General features: G+C 36.3%; 1 long non-coding RNA gene across 10 annotated transcripts in view; it reads right to left on the reverse strand.

Annotated features, from left to right (window-relative positions):
• The window catches only part of LOC125397736 (uncharacterized), a 184,796-nt gene that overhangs the window by 65,067 nt on the left and 97,309 nt on the right, over positions 1 to 22,420 (reverse strand). For all 10 annotated transcript variants that reach the window (XR_015736315.1, XR_015736310.1, XR_015736311.1 and 7 more), the window contains 2 exons: positions 18,301 to 18,414; positions 1,618 to 1,725 (listed from right to left, as the gene is read on the reverse strand). This is a non-coding gene — a long non-coding RNA (uncharacterized LOC125397736). The remainder of the gene's footprint in view (positions 1 to 1,617; positions 1,726 to 18,300; positions 18,415 to 22,420) is intronic.

Consider the following 22,420-nt stretch of genomic DNA (forward strand, 5'->3'; position numbering starts at 1 on the left):
GGGCATTACACAGATTAATTAAAATGGGATAACTTAAGATGCAATACTTAGCCAATAAGAAGCTAGAGCTCGTGGGCGAAGCAGGGATTTAAATAATGGTTTCTGTGTGATTACTTTGGGGCTGAGACAATGAAATGACTAAGAAGCAATGTTCCAACAGGTGTGAACAAGATGTGCGGCATGATCTGGCAGTCCATTCTAGTGTTTGAGTCTGTATTTTTCCAGCACAAATAAGGAATAATAATACTTCTTTGACAATATTGGTAACTAAATGTGCATGATCTATATGTTTTCACAGACACCAGATTTTCACATTTGTGTGGAACAAGTTCTAAGTTGGTAATTGCTTAAATCTGTCAAAAGGCTAGTGTCTTCCTGCTCATGCACTTTATTTTAATCAGTGTTAAAATGAAGGTGTGATGTGGAAGAAGAAAAGAGAAAAGGAGTTCTAAGGGAGGGAGTTATGTTTCTGATCAGGAAAGTCACTGAGTTGGATTTGGTATAGTGGATAATCATAAACTACACTATTTTTCAGTTTCAACATATTCAGTTAGCATATCAGGAATATGATATATGCACATATGAAAGGTGATCCCACTAAATAAAATCTACATTAAAATATTGTGATTTTATTTTAGTTTATTGCAGTATCAAGGTGGAAGAGAGAGAGAAGGAAAGCAAGAATTTCATAGAATTTAGGTTCCTCTTTTTGAATCAATTAAATCATGAAAATGTTAATGCAAACAACCATTGCTGACAGTTCTTGGAATCTACAAATTAAATTCCATAATTTCCAGGATTTTTACCGACTTTCCTCTTGACAACATTTTCCCCATTTTTTCACTACCCGGATAGCCCATTGTAACTAAATACCATATATGGAACTTTATTATCCATAAAAAAAACCAAGTGCATTGATTGCACAAACTCTCACCTGTATTATTCATCATCCCACAAAAGAAAACTTGTCTATTGATCAAGTTTGAGGAGAGTAATGAAGGCTTATCTAGTCAGTATTCCCTTCTAAGATCAACTAATTGTTTCTCTGTTTCATTTCCTGACTACTCAGGGTAATTGGCCTCGTAAATACTTGTAATTTAGTGAAAAGTTTGAGCTACTTTTCTTACCTTGGACTATATTGGATAATAAAAGAGTTAAAATTGTAAAAAGGAAGAAAATTACACATCTATATCCCTAATGACAATGAACTGGAAAGAATATGTGATAATAAACAAAACAAAAACTACTATCATGTAGAAAATATGATATATGTGTATGGAAGCATCAAATATACAGATCCTTACAGGACAGCACTTCTGCATGTTGAATATTAACCCTTGCCACCTCCATCTCACATTGTCCTGGAAGATTTCCTCAAAAGAGTTTATGTCAGAAATAAATAGTACACATTTCTTGTTCTTAACTGTCTGGTTTTCAAGGCAAACAAGATTTTTAGTATTTCTGAAAAATGGGTATAACTTAGTGTAACGTAATGTTCAGCAATCTAAAGAATATACTTAAGTCAAATAACCTGAAAGTTACAAACTTCAATCTAATTATTTACATGAGAAATCAGCAATCCCAAATGAAAACAGAAAGTAAATGGTTTTACAATACCATAAACTCAGGGAAGGGATCTCCTCCAGTGTCAGCTTTTTGGGATGCAGAGAGAAAGTATGGCTTTACCGCTTGAACTGGAACCTTACTGAAGAACACAGTCAGATGCTGTATGAGAAATAAACACCATAAGTTAAAGGACAATATTTGGATAAATAGATCTGAATACATTTAAAGTCATAACCATGTATGTATGATTATTAGTAACATGCATTTATATTTAAAATATAGCAATACATTGACTTTAGAAGCCAATAATTTTTAAAGCTATTCAGAGGCTAAAAGTATTGCACACACAGTGAAGATATATTACTTTGTGGTCAACATTCAAATTCATTTTAACTTTATAAGGAACTGCCATAAGATAGCCAAGATTGACACAATATTCAGATAGAAGAGTAAAGACAGGGAACTAAAGTTTTCACTCATATTTCAAAACTTAGGACAAATTAGTTATCATGAAGTCATTTGGATTTTGTTTAGCTAAATATAGATTAGTGAAATGAAATCAGGTGCACAAAATGAACACTTAAACACATTTGTGTATATTCATATGTATGTGTAAGGATTTGCAATAAGTAAACATTTTTATAAAGACAAGGTCAATATTGGAGTTCCTCTTCCATCCAATTCCAGCTTATTTTCATTGAGAAATGGCCTGCATTGGATCCTAGAGCTCATCAGCCTGTTAGAGTTGTAGATCAATTCTGGTATTATAATGGGATTATATGCAAGTGTGTGTGTGTGTGTGTGTGTGTGGTGTGTGTGTGTGTGTGTGTGTGTGTGTGTGTGTGTGTGATATCACTGGATTTCAAAACTTCATTTATTAGCAGATGACACAGTCGTTTTGAAAACTCTTGGGACAAGTGGATTCAATCTGAGAACTGAGTTCTTCACCTAACAGCACACGAAGTACATTGAAATTTAGATATGCCAATACATATCTAGATATTAAAACTTAGCAAAGACAGCAATTCATTATAAAATAATTATTACACTAATAAAATAATTTGTAATATTGAGGCAAAAAGTCTGAAAAATATTATAATAAGCAAAACCATATATTTTGTATAATGAATTATATACTCAAACAGGCCTGGTGACAGTAATACAGAACTTGCTGGAACAATAATTGCCAGTGAGTTAAGGTGTTGGGAGAAGATTTAGAATAAGACAAGGCAGTGTGCACATAACCCCCATGTGTATATCACCACCTCTCTCTTAAAACTGCTCCATCTGCTAGTTCAATTTCCCAGTATGATGTCTTTTATGCATCATAAATAATAATAGAGTGATACCAAATAAAATAGCAACTACCATTTAATAATAGACAAAAATGAAGTAAAAAGTCAAAATCCAAAACAGGTCCTGCCATACCTTAATAAAAAAGATAGGTCAATCAAGAGACTCAAGTATTTTTAAACATTATATTGGATAAGTTAATTGATCAGAAAGTATAAAATATTCCATAACTCTGGATTTAAAAGATAAATAAGAAAACTACATAAATAATACCAAGACTTGTCCTTTCTGCAAAGTGGTTCTATTAGGATTCAAGAGGTAAAATTACAAAACAATAAGGAGAAATGACAAGGATGGTCAAAATGACAAGAAATCAGTATTTTACATTTTCTCAAAATTATCTAACACATATCAATTATGTACATAGATAGCCAGAAATTGCACACATTTTAGAAGATAATCTGCAAAACAGGGGCCATGACTACCTAAAAAAACATCAAAACCAGAGAGGAAAAAACTCCAGTCAAATTTTTGGTAAGGAAGATCAGGATTCTAGTAATATGTCTGTTTGTTGTGACTTTGATTGCTTCTAAGAAGTGGAAGTTAAGTACCTGTTGCTGAAACACTGAGTTTTTGTTAGGGAACTATAAAAATTTGAACAGGAACTACGTAAGTCATTGGGCCTGAGGAATAGCTATCAGAGACCAGGAATTTTATAGGAAAGCTGTTAAGGACAAAAAGGATTGAAATGTCCAATTTAGTTATAATAACTTGGAATGACAATGACCAGCATGGCTAGATTTCACTAAAGGTACAACACTTTCTCATGTATCTCATCAATAACTAATATCTACTTAATTGAACTCAAGTCTTCCTTCAAAGGCGTAAAGCATGTTAAATGTTGCAAATCACAAACATTACAGGGTTGTTGAGTCCATGTAACTTAGAGGCCCTTACCACCACTTTCATAAAATGTTATAATATCTAACAGCATCATCATTTGGTTGTTATATCCACAGAAAAAAATTAAAACTAAAAATAAACTTGTTATATTTATACACTAATATATGTGTATGTAAATAGATTTGTGTGTAATACATAATAAAAATAATTAATTAGGAGGTAATGAAATTGAGAGTGGGGAGAGGACTACACAGTAAGAGTTTGAGAGAGAGTGATGTGGAAAATATGCAAACACATGTGCTTTTTATTAAACTCTTGTATTTTAAATATAAAATGGTAGTATATAGCAGAGTGAGTTAAGAAATACAGTTTTAATGGAGAAGTGGAATAAGACAGGAAAATTGGGATGAAAATGATTAAAACGCATATAAATGTATGAGAACTTTCTATTTATTATGAAAGATAAAAAAGAACAAAATATTCTAGGAATCAGGTCATGCATTAAACTTGAATTTTACAAATTTGAATGGAAGTAATTCCTACAATCCTCGAAGGTTCAGTATGTCTCCAAATTTTAGAAAGAAACAGCTACAAGTGGATACCACTTCACAGAACGTTTAGTGGACATTGTCTTCAGGAAAATCACTGGAAAAAATCAACAGTATTTGTTTCTATAACAAGGACCATAATCTATGTCTAATTAAAATGAATGGGATGTAAGATTTACATAAATAGTAAGACATATACAAAGCATTTGGATTTATAAATATATCCATAAAATAGACTACTACACAAATAGATAAAAATTTTAATTGACTGTTACATCCAAGAAATTAGTAATTGGAAAGGAAAGGGAAAAATAAAACTCGACTTTACTGTATCACCAGCTAGGAGTGGTGAGTGTGTCTTCAGTGAAACCTTCTAAGAAGTTAGGGAGAAGCACTTCACACATGCCTGAGACTGAGATTATCATGAGACAGCTTCTGAGATCCTACATCAGGGTCATATAATAAACAGGAAACTGTTTAGGAATAAATATTGAAAAACTGTAATACATGTACACTTAAATAGAAAATCATTTTTATATGATCAGTAACATTTACATAAGGTCTAGAAAGGCCCAGATTCCTAGACAAGTAATTTCAATAGTATTATGACACAGGCAATCTAGAGATTACATACAGTGGGCATACAGATTGTAATATGTAATCTCTATATTGCCTGTGTCATAATATTATTGAAAGTACTCATCATTCTTTTCTTGCAATGATCAACATTTTTCTAAATTTTTTATATTATCTTTTTTTCAAAGTTTATTAAATTATGAAAGTTTCCATTTCCACCTCTCCTCCCAACATCCTCCCACTCTCCCCTCCCCCTCCTTAGAACCACAAGAAATCCAGTATTGATGAAACTACTGAGAATAAGAACAAGATCATTCCACCCCCACTTCCTGCTTTCAGACATGCTGAAATATGATAAAAAACACACACAATTATAAATGCAACATATCTGAAAAAAATTAATGGCTCAAAAATGCCATTTACTACTAATCATTTTACTAACCATATAGATTGCCAAAGATATACTAGGTAAAAAGTTTTCAAATGTTTTGTCATAATTGGTTAACACAGTAAAATTTGAGTTTTCACTTATATAACACATATAGATAGATTATTTTTGTATTTATTTATTTATGAATTTGTATGTTTATGTGTAATGATTTGTCCTGTCTCTTTAAGAGACAAGAACCATCGACTCCCTCCCCCATCCACTGAGGCACACAGATCTTCCTGCTTGCAGCCTGAGTCTCTTTCTTTTCCATCTTCCTCTCAATGAGTCAGCTTCTGTTTCTCTCTACTTCTCCCCTTCCTCCATCTGTTTCTATCTATCTATCTATCTATCTATCTATCTATCTATCTATCTATCTATCTATCTATCTATCTATATATCTATCATCTATCTATCTATCTGCCTCTATCTCTCCTCTTCTTTCCTTCTACCCTTTCCCTTTTATAACCTACAAAATAAATATTCAACCTCACCCTACATGTTGTGTCTATCCATGTCTCTTGTCTCTCACCCGTCATGTGGCTCCCTGCCTGGGAGCATGTGTCTTCATAGACCTGCAGCATGGTCTCATCGCATGCCCGTTTGTCTTTCTCTCCTCATGAGACTTTCTGCCCCATTGAGGCCTTTCACTCACCACATGGCTCCCTGCCTGGGACTCATGTCCCACTGCAGCCACTTGAGGAACTGTGCTGTCTCTGCCTGAGACTGGCTGCTATCAAGACATATTGTCCACTGCTGCCACTTGGGGACGTGCAGCATTTCTGCCATTGCAGTTACTCAGAGACCTGCAGAATTTTTATATTATCATTACATTGGTGCCATGAGACTTGGGAGGCTCTCCCTCTCCAAACTCCTCTCCCGGAGTTTGTATCCAGAACTGGGTATTCTTTCCACAAAAATCACGTGTTCCATATGCCTGAGCGTGATTTTGAGGACATAATTTCTATATACACCACTGGCTTTAATTGGTGAGTTTCCCCCATTCTTGTCAGTTTACCTGTTTCTCTTAACCCAAGAAATTGACCATTGAGCTACCATCAATCTTCTGGTGTTTCTAGAAATGGTGGTACAGTCCAAACCACAGTCTTTATGGTTTTGGTTGAGCCCTTTGCTGACTTTCATCTTTGGATTGCTTCCCTTAGCTAAAATTGTGTTTGGATAGCCCAGTCCTCCCATTACTGTGGGCCCAGAGTTCCTCTGAGTCTTCTTTCACTTTCTTTTTCTTTTCCTTTCTTTCCACCCCCACCATGAAATCAGAACAGCCTCTGGCCTATCTGGCTTCCAAGTCACCCCAATCAGATCCAGTCAGGCTATAGCACCCTACCCAGGGGCAAGGGACATTCTCCCATGAGTCCTGTGATTTTTGTCACCGATTCACAAACCATCTAGAGAAGAGAGATGTCTTGCTATAGGTCTTTTGGTGTTGCCATTTTTCATGGATTTTCATGGTTTCTGCTATGGGTAGCAAGTCATCTAAGCCCATCAATCTGGTTACCCCTCTGAATGCCTTTTAGAGGCCCTAAAACCCTAAGCCTTAATGCGCTAATTCTTCAGCTCCTAACCTCACTCTGCTAATGTCACACTGGCTTCTATTTTATGGTAGCTTTCTAACTACTGTTACGTACAGGCAAATGGAAGAAGTTTCCTCAAACTGTCTCTACCACCACTACTGCTACCAACAAGATTAGTCGGATCCATGAGGCACCTGTTTTGAATTCCAGTCTTTTGTCCCCCAACACAACTTGTGGCATGGCACCTCAGAGACAGGGTAGATGATGCCTCTAGGTTTCTTTTATTATTAAACTTAAAATTCCTGCATCTCAAAAATTGTGACTTTCCCCTACAACCTGTGATCACTGCCATTTTGACTGTTGTCAGGTGACCTTACCACCATCTTAACTAATATCAGGTGACTTTGCCACCATCTTTACTGAGAGTCAGGTCAGGTGACAAAGTTCTGCCATCTTTACTGATGAACACTGCCTGTTTCCCTGATTTAGTTATGTTTTGTCTCTAAATTCCTCTTGCTGACTCTGTTGTATGTGTGTTTTACATGGTGGCATGCCTTTGGTAGGGTCCACCAAAAACATCCACTTCACCCAATTCCTGTTCACTTGGTGTGTGTATGCATATGTAACTTAAGTGCAGAGAGAGAAAGAGAGAGAGAGAGAGAGAGAGAGAGAGAGAGAGAGAGAGAGAGAGAGAGAGAAGATTTGGGCAGAAGAGAATTTGGGAAATATCTTAAAGAAATTGGAGGATAGGAAAAAATAGTCATTATATATTACATGGAACAAAAACTACCTTCAATGAAAATACCGCATGCAAATAAGACATAGTGTCAGCAAATGTTTCAGCTATGAGCTCTCAGTTTCAGGTTGCCATATAAGAGATGTACCTAAAGAAAATTATTCACACAGTAGTTCCATGAAGCTAGTATAAGGAGCATCAGGTGTCCTAACTTGATTAAATACTGAAGGCTGAGATGAATCCCATGCATTGCAGATAAAGCCAAAATAAAAAGCTGAATGAGAATAATGTATCTTAAAGAGGACACAGTGGCTTAGGAAGCAGGAATACATTTCCTGCACAGGAGAAAGAAGCAGGTGACTCAGTCAGCATGTGGGAAATCTTAGCAAGTACCTGGCTATGCTCGATGTCAATTGACTCTGTCTCCTGACAGGTCTCAGGAGCAATCCTCCTTCATTGATCAGTAGGTTATAGTCAGGTCCTGGCTAGAACCAGGATCCAGCTGAGAGCTGGACTCCAGCCAGGAGCCTGACTGACAAAACCCCTCTGTGAAGGGACTGATATTATCTCTGGTTGCATCGTATTGGCTAAGTGTGTGATATCATCTAGAGAATGGATTTGGGCCAATCACGAGACAGATCTCAAAGCTACCAATGGAAATCAAGGGCCTGCTGTAACTATGGAGATTTCATCTGAGCTGCTATTTCATGTATCTCTCCCCCTCCCTGTTGTTACCACAGAAACAGGGAAACTGAAACTGGAAAGACAGAAAAATTGTAATTTAACATAAAATCTGGTATAATTGATAACAGAGGAAAACAATCAGAGGTTCCTAGAGCGTGAGCATGTACCTGGCTCCTTGGTCATAAACCCTGGCTTCCTATATGAAAGCCTGTATTTCTGTGTGAGGCCTTCTGAATGTGACTCTTGGCAGCTGAGTAAAGCTTGCCCCTGAATATTTGCTATCTGCCTATGTCGATTTTCATAACTGCTATGAATGTCCACATTACCTATCTCATGAAATTGGAACTCTTAGAGTGACCTACAAATGATGTTTAGATTAAAGAAAGAAATGGTGAGTTCTCCCCCTGGTCAAGCAATGCGCCCTCTGAGCATGGAAGGTCTTGAAGTATCATAATGGTCAAGAAATAGTTAAAGATATATTATGAAAAAAACTTTCAAAATATTTCTGCAAATATATATATATATGTGTGTGTGTGTGTGTGTGTGTGTGTGTGTGTGTGTGTGTGTGTGTGTCCACATGCAGTTATGAAGTGAGGAATGAGCATAAGTTTGCATAAATGAAACATACAGAAACAAACACAACTGTTTTTTCTGTTGCTTCATTTCTTTAGAATGTCTCATTCAATATATTTGTACATACTATGTGTCTCTAAAGCGCTCCATTCATAATATAGCCTAAAATCCACTTCAACCTCTATTGTGTTATACCTTGAAGTAATCCTTTATTTCTCTCTGTGTGTATGTGTTTGTGTGTGTATCTGTGAGTGTTTGTGCTTGTGTGTGTGTCTGTATACATTTGTGTATGCAAGTCTGTGTGGCTGCTTTCTTATTTTTAATTTTGTGATTGTGATTTAATTACAACATATATTTCTTCCCATTTTCAAACCCTCCCATATACCACTTCACACTTTCCTTCAAATTCATAACCTCTTTTTCACTAATTGTTTTGGCATGCGTATATATATATACATATATATACACATATATATATGAATATATATATATATATATACATGTTAGAAGTCCAGTGAGATTACGTACTCTAATGCTACAATATTAGATAGGTTGACGTTTTGAAATATCACAATGACTCTATTTCCTTCTATGATCTTAGTGCCAAATACTACCTGACATTCATGAGACCTGAATACTGGTAGGCGTCCTTACTATGCAAATCATCCCAACATATAATATTTCTATTTAAAGAAGAAAATAAAAGATTGATGAGTTTAGAGGCATAATTTGCACTGACAAGGGATAGATTTGTCTTTACCTGTATTAATTTATGTTATATTCCTTCTATGAAACTGTAATATACAGACCACAGTTTGCCCACACTCCACTGTTCCCATACCCTCCCATACACCATCCTTCTCATCTTCCCCAAATACTCCCCCTCTATCTCCTTTCAGACATGGGCAGGCCTCCCATGAGAGGAAACAAAGCATGGCATAACAAATTGAAGCAGGACCAAGCATTGAGGTTAGGCAAGGAAAATAAACTTGGGTATAGGGCTCCTCCAAACCAGCTCAAGCATCAGGAACAGGTCCTGATCCCCAAAACATTCTAAGTTACACAATTGCCACACACACACACACACACACACACACACAGAGAGAGAGAGAGAGAGAGAGAGAGAGAGAGAGAGAGAGAGAACCTAGGTTAGTGACATGCGGATTCCCTGGCCATCAACCCAGAGATCACGAACTCCCATGAGCTCCAGCCCACTTTCTCTGTGGGTTCCCTTGTCTTGACCTTGACCCCTGACTCATACCATCTTTCCGCTCTCTCTACAACAGGAGCCTGGATGTTGGCATGGTGCTTGGATGTGGATCTCTGCATCTGATTCCATTTGTTACTTGATGAATTCTCTCTGATAACAATTAGGATGGTCACCAATCTGATTACAAGAGACAGGCATCATCTCCATTATTGCTAGAGGTCTTAGCTGGGATCCTTCTTGTGAATTCCTGGGGTGTTTCATTGGCATCAGCTTTCTACTTAACCCCAAAATGCTTCCCATTAAAGATATATTTTTCAATATTCTCTCTATTCATCCCATTCCAAACTAACTCAACCTGAATCCTCATATTACCATACCTCCATCCTCCACATCCCCCAGTTTACTCAGGAGAACTCCTCTATTTCCCCTTCCCAGAGAAAGCCAATGTATCTCTCTTTAGATCTTTGTCATTATTTCACCTCTCTCTCTGTGTGGATTATACCTTATTATCCTTTACACCTAACATCCACATATGAGTGAGTACATACAATGATGTAGGAAGTAACCTTGAATGCATTGGCAAAGGAGACAATGTCCTGAATATGACAAGAGTAGCACAGACACTGAGAGGATCAGTTAATAAGCTGGACCTCCTGAACCTGAACATCTTTGGTAAGACAAAGGATACTGTCAGTAAGACAAAACAGCAGAATACACAATGTGATAAGATTTTCACTAATCACACATATGACAGATGACTGATCAAAATATACAAAAAATTCAAGAAACCTGACATCAAAATACCAAACAATCCAGTTATATATGAGGTACAGGTTAAAATAGCTAATTCTCAACAGAAGAATCTCAAATGGCCAAAATACACTTAAAGAATTGTTCAACCTCATTAGTAAGAATGGAAATCAGAGTTGTATATCAAACAACTCTGAGATACCTTATTGTATATGTCAGAATAGTTAAAATGAAAAACACTAATGACAGCCTATGTTGGAGAGTATCCTTAGTAAAGGGAACACTTCTTCGCTGCTGGTGTGAGTAAAAATTGTATAGTCACTTTGGAAATTGGTATGGAGGTTCCTCAGAAAATTTGGGAATCAATTCACTTTAAGATCCAGCGATACAAATCTTGGGCATATACCCAAAGAATTCTCATAAGACAAGGACACTTGCTGAACTATTCATAATATCTAGAATTATTATTATTCATAATATCTAGAAGTTGGAAACACCTTTAATGCCCCTCAGACAGAGAGGATAATGAAAATGTGATGCAATTACACAATGAAGTATTCCTAAGCAGTAAAAAGACATAATGAAATTTGTAGACAAATGAATGGGACTAGAAAAAAATCATCTTGTGTGAGGTAATCCATTCCCAGAAAGTCAAACATGGTATGGAATCACTCATAAGTGGATATAAGCTCTAGTCGGGAATTAAATCTATACAAAAGTTTGTTGAAAAGTGTTTGCTCACTTCAATTGCTTTCATTAAGAACCTGAAGATACCATATAATTTGCCTTCCTTTGATTGTCCTGCTCCTGTCCCCCTCTAGGATGCAGTCTCATTTTATAGACAATCTTTGTAGGATGGTAAAAATACTTATATCTTCCAAGGAATTTCTAACTTCACAAAGATGTGGACACACCAAATACTCAGCAAAACTACTAAACCTCTATACCAACCTCAGGATTCTTGGTAAGTCCCATGCCTTCCTGAAGTCAGTAGTGAACACTGTGCTATCTCAATAACATGGAAATCACTCGCTTCTTTACTCGTATTTAATTTTCTTAGTAGTTCTCTCCCAACTTATTCTGTCCTCCAGTCTTTAATATCCATCAGGGCTTCTACAGTGTTGAAGTATTATTTCTCATGGCTCATTTGAGATAGTCAGCAAGGACAGATTAGCCTTCTACTGCCTCAGTTCATGTACCGTATCTATAAAGGGGTTTATGTGGCCATAATACTCAGGTTATTTGTCCTCACAGCTTACACAATTATTTGTTTTTATTGGTTCTGTCACACATCCAGCAAAAGCACATAGAAGGCTGTGAGAAATTGCTTCTTTGCTTGCTGAAACTTTTCTGTAATTCTAGCAATTTTGGTACTGAATTGTCTTTGATGAACATTTTCTCATATACATAAATGCAATATTAATGTCTGCTTTTCTGGTTATGGATTTTCTATTTATCTTTATCAAAAGCAGGTGTCAAGGTGTATCTTTTGCTTTTACTTTGTCACTCCCTTCCTATTGGTACAAGACATCAGTAAGTTATAACACTAGGGAGGTAGATGGTTCTCTGTATTTCTGATCTAATTTGATCCATCTTACACCTTATCCCCAATAGACTAGCAGACACTTCCTTTTATTTCATTCAATATACCTACTGTATTGAAAACTAATATCAAATTATCAGCTTCCAAGGTTTTACCTGATGCAGTTCTTATTTTATACAAGCATTATTAGTCAGATCTGACACTCACCAAGAGACACATCTCTCATTACACACAGCAATGGCCATGTTATTTACAAAGCCACTCACAGATACTTCTGGACCCTAATGTGCCATTCACAGGCAGAAGCTAGTCACACACCTTTTAATCATGCCTGCCCTACCATACAAACAGGAAAAGACAGCTATGCTGTGATTTCACTAATTTACAATCACTGTCTCAGTGGCCTTACCTTAGAAATGTATCTTTCCATATTATATTACCAACATTTCTACCACAATCCCCTACTGCCTTACTAGGTAAAAAATAAATATAAAATTCTGTCTGTATCTCCACTAACTTATGCACAATATTTTTCAGTTATTTTTCTCCTTTGCCATATCAAAAAAAACATAATTGTTCTACCCAATATCACTGGTAATTTTGATGTGTCTTCCAAACTACTTCATGTGCTGATAATATTCCTTTCAACAGAGTGAAGGAGGAAAATGAATGAGACCAGGCCCATGGGTCAGCGATCCCCACCTGAGCAGGAAGCAAAATCAGGTCTACTAGGTGTGCACAAGCAGAAGAGCATGGCAGATTCCTGCATGGTTCTCAGAGGCAGTGAGCAGCTCTGCCATGTTGGGCTGGGTGGATCAAATAGGCACTGCCATATTTCCCTAGCAATGGTGCAGCATAAGTGTTTAAGAAGTGCTTAGCATTTTAAGAAGGTCTCCTGGAAAGTACAGAATTACAGATACACAATAGAACAGATTCAGACATAAAAGACCTCTAAATGGGTCACAGTATTAGATAAATGTACATAGACTTGAGAAAGAAGAAAAAGAATATAGAGAGTTATGAAAAGAACTAAATAGTTTTGAAAAATGTAAAGTCTTTAAAGAGAGTACAGACAGTCATAGATTAAAAGAATAAAGATAAAAAAGTAAATATTAAAATGTAATAGAGTAAAAAAAGCCATGTAAAGATATAGTATTTACAAAGAGTCTGGATTTTGTATACTATTATGTTTTCTTTGAATTTCTGACTGCAGAGAGACATTTGATTCTAGGGATTGCTAAGCTAAACCGATATATATATATATATATATATATATATATATATATATATATATATATATATATATATTATCTTGTGGTTAAAATTTGGGTCTACAGATATGTTGCTCTGGAAAAGAGGTTCTTCTTTTGATTCCACTGAGGATGAGAACATGTGTACTGCTTCAAGACTAATATAGTTTGATGTACCAAGATCCCCTGGGAGGTTGCTATGAACAACCCCAAGAAATACTTTTTTAAGTGCTGACTGAAATGAACCTACCACACAGGATGCACTATTAAAGACCTAATTAATAGTTCCCCCACCAAGCAGAAAGCAGCTTAGAGAACTATATACATATTGTTAAATATAGTTTATAAATATTTGTTTACATTTAAAAGGGGGCATGCTATAGATATTTGCATTGGTATGGATCTTGGTTTATTGACACAAATTTAAGATCAATTTTAATGCATGTTTATTTCTGCTCTTGTTTAAGGTATTTGGGCAGCTCATTTAAAATGTAATGTATAATTAAGAACTATGGGTAAATAGAGAGTCATCTAAAATAGTCAAGCTTGTAGTCATGTTAGTTAGATTTTCTAGATGTATAGAGATATATTTCAGATGGATAGGAATTCTTCAAATCTTTCAGAGGTCTTCAGAATATGACATTTAAAGTGCTTTAAGAATTAGGACACTTCATGATAGTAACACACATCTGCACCTGGCACCACCAAGCTACTTCAAGAAGAGATGGGTGTCAAAGAAAATTATTAAAGAGTTTGTTAGCCATCTGGGCAAGAAGCTGCTCTTGCCTGGACTGCTTGATGGCATTCTATGTGAACTGGACATATAGGACGCACATAAAATGATTGCTGAACTTGTGTAATGGTAAGATGTTCCTTCAGGGTTCCTGTATCATGAAAGAGTCTGCAAGACATTCTACAGGGCACAGAAAAAATTTACTGACAAACTGCCAATATAGGCAGAACTGTCTTTGAAATTATAAGCTTCATAGAAAATTCTGCTGAACACTATGGGCCTATAGGCTGAAGACAAATGCCCCAAAGGTACAGAAGGACTTTGGGTGATTATCTAGGCAGCAAGATACATCTGCCAATTCTAGAGTTTTGCAAGTAGCTTACAATACACTTCCTGTTTACTTAGGAAATATTATATCCACCTGGAGTCTTAGCTAGAGTTGAAGAATAGATAGTTATAGTTTTTATAACTATAAAGAAGAATAGATAGTATAGTTTTACTTAGTTATGATAAAAAAGTAGATATAAATGTTATAACTGTGATTATTTAAACAGTAAAAGGGAGGTGATGTGGGATTCCCCTCTGTATGCTGTAAATAGCATTGGTTAATAAAGGACTATATGCCTACAGCAGAGCAGGACAAAAGAGCTATGTGGCAAAAACTAAAGTAAATAAAAGAAGGGCAAAGTCAGAGAGAAGCCATGTGGCCACGATGGACAGAGAAGCTGGAACTTTCCTCAATAAGCTACAGCTTCACGACAATACACAGATTAATAGAAATGGGATAAATTAGGATGTAAGCATTAGCCAATAAGAAGACAGAGCTAATGGGCCAAACATTGACTTAAGAAACATGGTTTCTGTGTAATTATTTTGATGCTGAGTGGCCAGAATTACTAAATGGCCTTCGTCCAGCGGGTGTGAATAAGATGTGTTACATGCTTTGGCACTCCTTTCTAGTGTTTGAGTCTGTGTTTTTCCAGCTCAAATAAGGAATGATCATCCTTCTTTGACAATCCTTGGTTGTTAAATGTGCATGGTTTATATTTTTCCACATGCACAAGATTTTCTCATTTGTGTGGAACAATTTCTGAATTGGTAATTTTATTAAATCTGTTAAAATGCTGGTGTCTCTCTGCTCATGCACTTTATTTTTAAGCAGTGGTAAAATGAAGATGTGATGTGGAAGGAGAAAAGAGAAAATGAGTTCTAAGGTAGGAAATTATGTTCCTGATCCAGAAAATCACTGAGCTGAATTTGGTGTGGTGGATAATCATATAAACTACACTACTTTTCAGTTTCAATATATTCAGTTAGGATGTCAAGAATATGATACAAACATATGAAATGTGATTCCACAAAATAAAATCTATTTAAAAAATAATGTGATGTTATTTTAGTTTCTTACAATATCAAGGTGGGAGAGAAAGACAAAGAGAGAGAGAGAGAGAGAGAGAGAGAGAGAGAGAGAGAGAGAGAGAATTTCATAGATATTTAGGTTCCTCTTTTTGAATTCCATTCAATCATGATTATTTTAATAAATAACCATTGCTGACAGTCCTAGATATTTACAAATTAAATTCTATGATATACAGGAGTTTTACTAATTTCCCTCTTGCCAACACTTTTCCCATTTTTTTCACTTCCAAGATATCTCATTGTACTCAATACCAGATATGGAACTGTATTTTCCATAAAAAAAAAACAAGAGCCTTGATTATGCATACCCTCACCTGTATTATTAATCACCCCACAAATGAAAACATGTCTGTTGATCAAGGTTGAGAAGCGTAATGAAGGCTGAGCTAGTCAGTATCCCCATTTGAGTTCATCTTATTGTTGCTCTGTTTTATCTCGTGACAACTCAGGAAAACTTCCCTCATAAACATAGGCAATTTTGTGAAAAGTTTCAGCTACATTTTTACCTTGGAGTCTATTTGATAATAAAGTATTTAAAACTGTAAAAAGGAAGAAAACTATAACTCCACATCCTTAATGACAATGAGCAGGAAAGAATATGAGATAATAAACAAAATGAACCCCTCTAGCATGTAGAAAATATGGCATCCGTATGGAAACAGCAAATATGCAGATCATTAAAGGACAACACTTCTTTATATTAAATATTAAACAGTAATATTATTCCTTGCCATCTCCACCTCACATTGTCATGGAAGGTTGCCTCAAAGCAGTGTGGATAAAATAAATACTAAACATTTCTTGTTCTTAGTTGTCTGGTTCTTTGTTGTCTTGTTCTTAGTTGTCTTGTTCTTAGTTGTCTTGTTCTTAGTTGTCTAGGTGCCCCTCAATAGAGGCACATTAGAATTTTACTCAGCGGTAAAAAACAATGACATCTTGAATTTTGCATGCAAATGGATGGAAATAGAAAACGCTTTACTGAGTGAGGTAACACAGACCCAAAAAGAGGAATATGGTATGTACTCACTAATAAGTGGATTCTAGCCATAGTTAAAAGTCTTTGAGCCTATAATTTGTGATCCTAGAGAAGCTAAATAAGAAGGTAAACCTGAAGAAAATCATATAGTTATTCTTTTGGATATTGGAAGTAGATAAGATTGCCAGGCAAACTTGGGTGCAGAGGGGTGGGGGTGGAAGTAAGGGGAGATGGTTAGAGAGAAGGGAGAAGGGGAGGATGTGGGATAGCTTGGGGGAATGGGATGGGGGAAGGGAGGAAGAATGGATATGGGAGCAGGGAAGTATATATCTCAACTAAGGGAGCCATTATAGGGTTTGTAAGAGACTTGATTCTAGAGGAGTTCCCAGGTCCAAGGAGAGGTCCCCAGATTGTTCCCTGGGCAGCAGAGGAGTGGGTGCCTGAACTGGCCTTGGCCCATAACCATACTGATGAATATTTTGCATATCACCATAGAACCTTCATCTGGCGATGGATGGGGATAGAGACAGAGACCCACATTGGAACACAGGACTTAACTCCCTAGGTCCAAATGAGAAGCAGAAGGAGGGAGAACGTGAGCAAGGAAGGCAGGATCAAAGCGAACCTTCATCTGACGATAGATGGAGATTGAGACAGAGACTCACATTGGAGCACTGTACTGAGCCCTCAAGGTCCAAATGAGGAGCAGAAGGAGGGAGAACATGAACAAGGAAGTCAGGACCGCGAGGGGGGGCAATCACCCACTGATACAAGGGGACTGATCTAATGAGAGCTCACCAAGGCCAGCTGGACTGGGACTGAACGAGCATGTGAACAAACTGGATTCTCTGAATGTGGCTGACATGGGTGCTGTCTGAGAATCCATTGATAATGGCACTGGGACTTGTTTCTTCTGCATGTACTGGCTTTTTGCGATCCTAGTCTGTTTGGATGCTCACCATCCTAGACCTGGAGGGAGGGGGAAGGAACTTGAACTTCCCACAGGGCAGGAAACTCTGACAGCTCTTAGGACTGGAGAGGGAGGAGGAGAGGGAGTGCGGGGAGTAGGAGGGTATTGGGAAGGGGGAGGAAGTGGAAATTTTTATAAATTATTAATAATAAAAAAAGAAAATAACAAAAACTCATATAAATGTATGAAAAACCTCTACTTATTAAGAAAAATAAATACAAGAAGAAAACATTCAAAAAATGAGATCACGCATTGAACTTGAATTTTTACAAATTTAAATGGAGGTAATACAAATGTTCAGTACATCCACAAAAGTTAGAAAGGAAAAGATACAAATTGACAACACTTCACAAAAACATAGTGAATACTGTTTTCAAGAAAATTACTGGAGAAATGAATAGTAGGTGTTTCTATAGCAAGAAACATAAACTATGTCTAATTAAAATGAATTGAATATAATACCTACAGAAATAGTAAGACATATATAAAGTATTTTGATTCATAAATATATCTAGCAAACATACTACTACATGAAAAGATAAAAATAATGGAATGTTACATGCAAGAAATTAGTCATTGGAAAGGAAAAGAAAAAATAAAATGAGACTTACAGGACCACCAGCTAGGTTTGGTGAGTGTGTCTTCAGTGAAACCTCTCAAAAGTTGGGAAGAAGCACTTCCTCTACTCCTTAGTCTGAGATTATAATGAGCATGCTTGTGAAACTCTACATCATGATTATAAAATAAACAAGAATAAATATTGAGAAAGTACAAAACATGTACACTTAAACAATAAATTATTTGCATATGATTATTAAGATCTACATATAGTTTAGAAAGGTCCAATTTCCTTGACAAGTAGTTTCAATCGTATTATTACTGCAATATAGAGATTATATACAGTGGGCATATCCATATATGCCATGCTTCCAATGATCAACATTTTTCTAAAACTTGTATAGAACACAAGAAATCCAGAATTGATGAAACTGTCCTGAGAAAAGAAGAAGGTCATTCCACTCACACTTCCTGCTTTCAGACTTGCTGATATATAACACAACATACACACACTTATAAACGTAAACATATCTGAGATAAATTATGGCCCAAAAATGTCATTTACTACTAATCATTTAAGTCATCTTATAAATTGTCAAAGATATACTAGGTAAAAAAGTTTCTCAAGTGTTTTATTCTAATGGGATAACACAGTATAATTTGAATTTTCACTTACATAATACATATAGATGAATTTTTTATTTATGTAAGAATGTGTGTGTTTATGTTTATGTATGTTTGTGCCTGTATGTCAAAACAATCAATGATAAAGAGCCAATATATCTAAAAGTGACCAATGAGCATAATATGAGAGGATTTGGAAAGAAAAAAAACGGAAAGTGATTTAATTATATTATAGTTTCAAATTTTTTAAATATACTTAAATAAAGAAGCATATCACATACTAAAATGTATGTCTAATTTTAAGAATACACAAATATGGTATATGTTAACATTATTCTCTAAAGCACTGATAAAAGCAATACATTCTGTGGTGTATGGCCATGAATTTTCTGAAAGAGAGATAAATATCCTCTATGCCCTCTCTCTTTGATGGGTCTAACTTGTTGTTTCCATAGCTGTCTACCCTGGCAAAGGTTGCTGGAGAAATAAACATTTCCTATGGAAAGAAAAAGAGGAGGCCAGTTATCAATGAATTAACTGTATAATATACTTAAGAACATTTGAGGTACTCTGGTGCTATCTAGAATTACACATGAACTTTAGAAGAGTACGTGTCAACAGCAAAGCTCAAAATACAAATCTTTTCCTTCATATGAGGTAAAGCAAAGAATACTGTAACTCATCCAGAAGATTTTTTAAAAAAAATATTATTTTAACAAGAAGAGCACACAAACAAATGGTTATTAATACTTAATGGTCATCACTGAAAACATAAAATGTAATAGTAGTTACTAAGTTACTAAGTTAGTTGCTAAGAAATATGCATCTACATTGATACAGTTATGTGCATGAATCATCAAAGAAGGTTTTAAAAGGAAATGAAATTAAATGAGAGAAAGGAGGGATGTATTGGAGGATTTAGTGAAGAAAGAATCAGGGTAAATTATGAAACAATATTATAATTTTAAAATTCAAAGAAACAATTTTCAAAAGTAAAAAAAATAGCTGCATCTTGACATATATTCCTGGTATTTATCTTTCCCTAGTGAGACATGAAGAAATAATGACATCCATAAAACTGAAAGAAAATTGCTTTGAAATTCTCCTTTGTGAATAACTGTGCTTACTAGGGTTACAGATGGAATTCAGGCACACACATCATGGTAAATCTCTACCCAGCAATCGCTATTACTTGAGGCAGCCACAGAGAAAGATCTTCTCTGCCATGACAGCAAGCATCTCCAGTGAACAGACACAACTACCACAATAATCATTTGCTATGTTTTTAAATAGGCCATGTTAAGAAGACTTTTCAAACATTTAAGTTTGTGAGATTCTTTGGCAATGTAAGTAAATGTTTTCTTAGCCCAGGAAACATCTTCCTGGAAGCAAATGCTTTAATTCACAGAAAATGGATTCACAACAGAGAAAATACTCTGTTCCAATACATATGGAAAGACCCAGGCAACAGAACAGCTCTTTCGAGATTCACATATTCATTTGTTACTTAAGTCATCTCAGATTGAGTAGGAGGAAAGGAAATGGTAAGACTGCCTGATTCTTGGTATACTTCGAGGTCTAAATGAAGTGAGCATTCCAGTAAACTTGGCACAAAAGTGGACAAAGGACTAGTACTTTTTCTAATTTTAAATCTTTTGTCTCAAATATATGATTCCATCACCAACTACTCATTTTTGAGTAACAATGAAAACAGTCATAAATAAAACATGACATAATAAATTATTTATTGATTTTTGTTGATATTTTCTTTGTAAAGATGGGTTGGCCAGATAGGATTTCTCTGTGTAAACTTGGCCTGTCTAGAGTTCATTCTGTAGACCAGGCTGGCCTAGAAATCACAGATTTGCCTACATCTGTCTCCCAAGTGCTGAAATTAAAGATGTGAAACATCACTGTCCAGCCACAATAAATTCTTGTCCTTTAATTATTATATAATTATATACTTTAGAGTAAGTATAATGTCATGAATAAATGATGGAAAATTCAATAAAACATATGTTCTCTATTTCAGATTCTTCCACTGGAAAAGTTTCCCATCACTATACCTTCTGTTTCCACACTGTGTACACTTTGTGCCAACCTCATGGTTTGATGCTACAACATTTTTTTAGAACTTCCACATGAGCCACAGGCTACACCTTTCTAAGCCACAAAAGCCACACTGCATGTTGTTATAATAATGTAGTTTCTGAAAAGACTTGCAGGGTTATTTTTAAGCAAGCACATGTCTTATGGGGAAACTATCAACCAATCACATCTAAATAGGGAGTGGCTACCTGGGGCCCAAGTAGAAATACTAGGAGATCCAGGTGCACTCCTCTCTCTGCGCAGTGCCTGCCAGACATATAGGACATCAGATCTCCCACTCATGTAGCTTGAGTTTCCCCTTTTCAACTATTAAAATATAACTGTTATTCTTGAGCTGGTCTGGTTATTTATCATACAGATCTAATTCACCAACACTTGGTGCCAGATCGTGGAGCCACTACAGTTTCACGTGCCCCTCGCCAATTGTGCTCACTGCTACTAGAGACATAGGCTACCCCCTGGGCTTCCTTTGGCTCTGTGCCCCATGCCCTGCCACCATGCACTCCCCCTACCTCATGCCCCACTGCAGGCTTTGAGTCCAGCCACAGCTGCCGCTCCGCCAGAGCGGGAAACTATTGAACAACCTAAAACATTCACAGAGCACACAGTCTATGATTTTAACTTCTTGATTTCAGTATATTTTTTAGTATTTTGTTTATATTTAGCCATCTAAAACCAAGCACGTGGATTCAGGTGCACCCTGACATCTACTGACAGGTAACAGTTATTGCACCTTCTCAAGCTGATTGATTCATAGGTAAGATTTGGTGGGAATGCAAACTCGTGCAGCCACTGTGGAAATCAGTGTGGCGGTTTCTCAGGAAACTGGGAGTCAACCTCCCTCAGGACCCAGCAATACCACTCTTGGGAATATACCCTAAAGATTCCCTAACATACTACAAAAGCATTTGTTCAACTATGTTCATAGCTGCACTATTTGTAACAGCCAGATCATGGAAACAACCTAGGTGCCCCTCAATAGAAGAATGGTTAAAAAAGGTGTGGAACATATATACATTAGAGTTTTACTCGGCGGTAAAAAACAATGACATCTTGAATTTTGCATGCAAATGGATGGAAATTGAAAACGCTTTACTGAGTGAGGTAAGCCAGACCCAAAAAGAGGAACACGGTATGTATTCACTCATAAGTGGATTCTAACCATAATTAAAGGTCTTTGAGCCTATTATTCGTGATCCTAGAGAAGCTAAATAAGAAGATGAACCTGATGAAGATTATTTAGCTATCCACCAGGAGGTAGGAAATAGACATGAGTCCCAGGTAACCTCGGGTGCTTGGGGGGGTGGGAGGGTCGATGGAGGGGGAGAGGACTAGAGAGAAGGGAGTAGGGGAGGAACGGGGAAAGCTTGGTGGCCGGGGTTGGGGGGGGGGGGAGGGAGGTAGGATGAATATGGGATCAGGGAACAATATATTTCAACT

This window comes from Myodes glareolus, chromosome 24, assembly GCF_982192425.1.
Source record: "Myodes glareolus chromosome 24, mMyoGla1.1, whole genome shotgun sequence".
NCBI lineage: Eukaryota > Metazoa > Chordata > Mammalia > Rodentia > Cricetidae > Myodes > Myodes glareolus.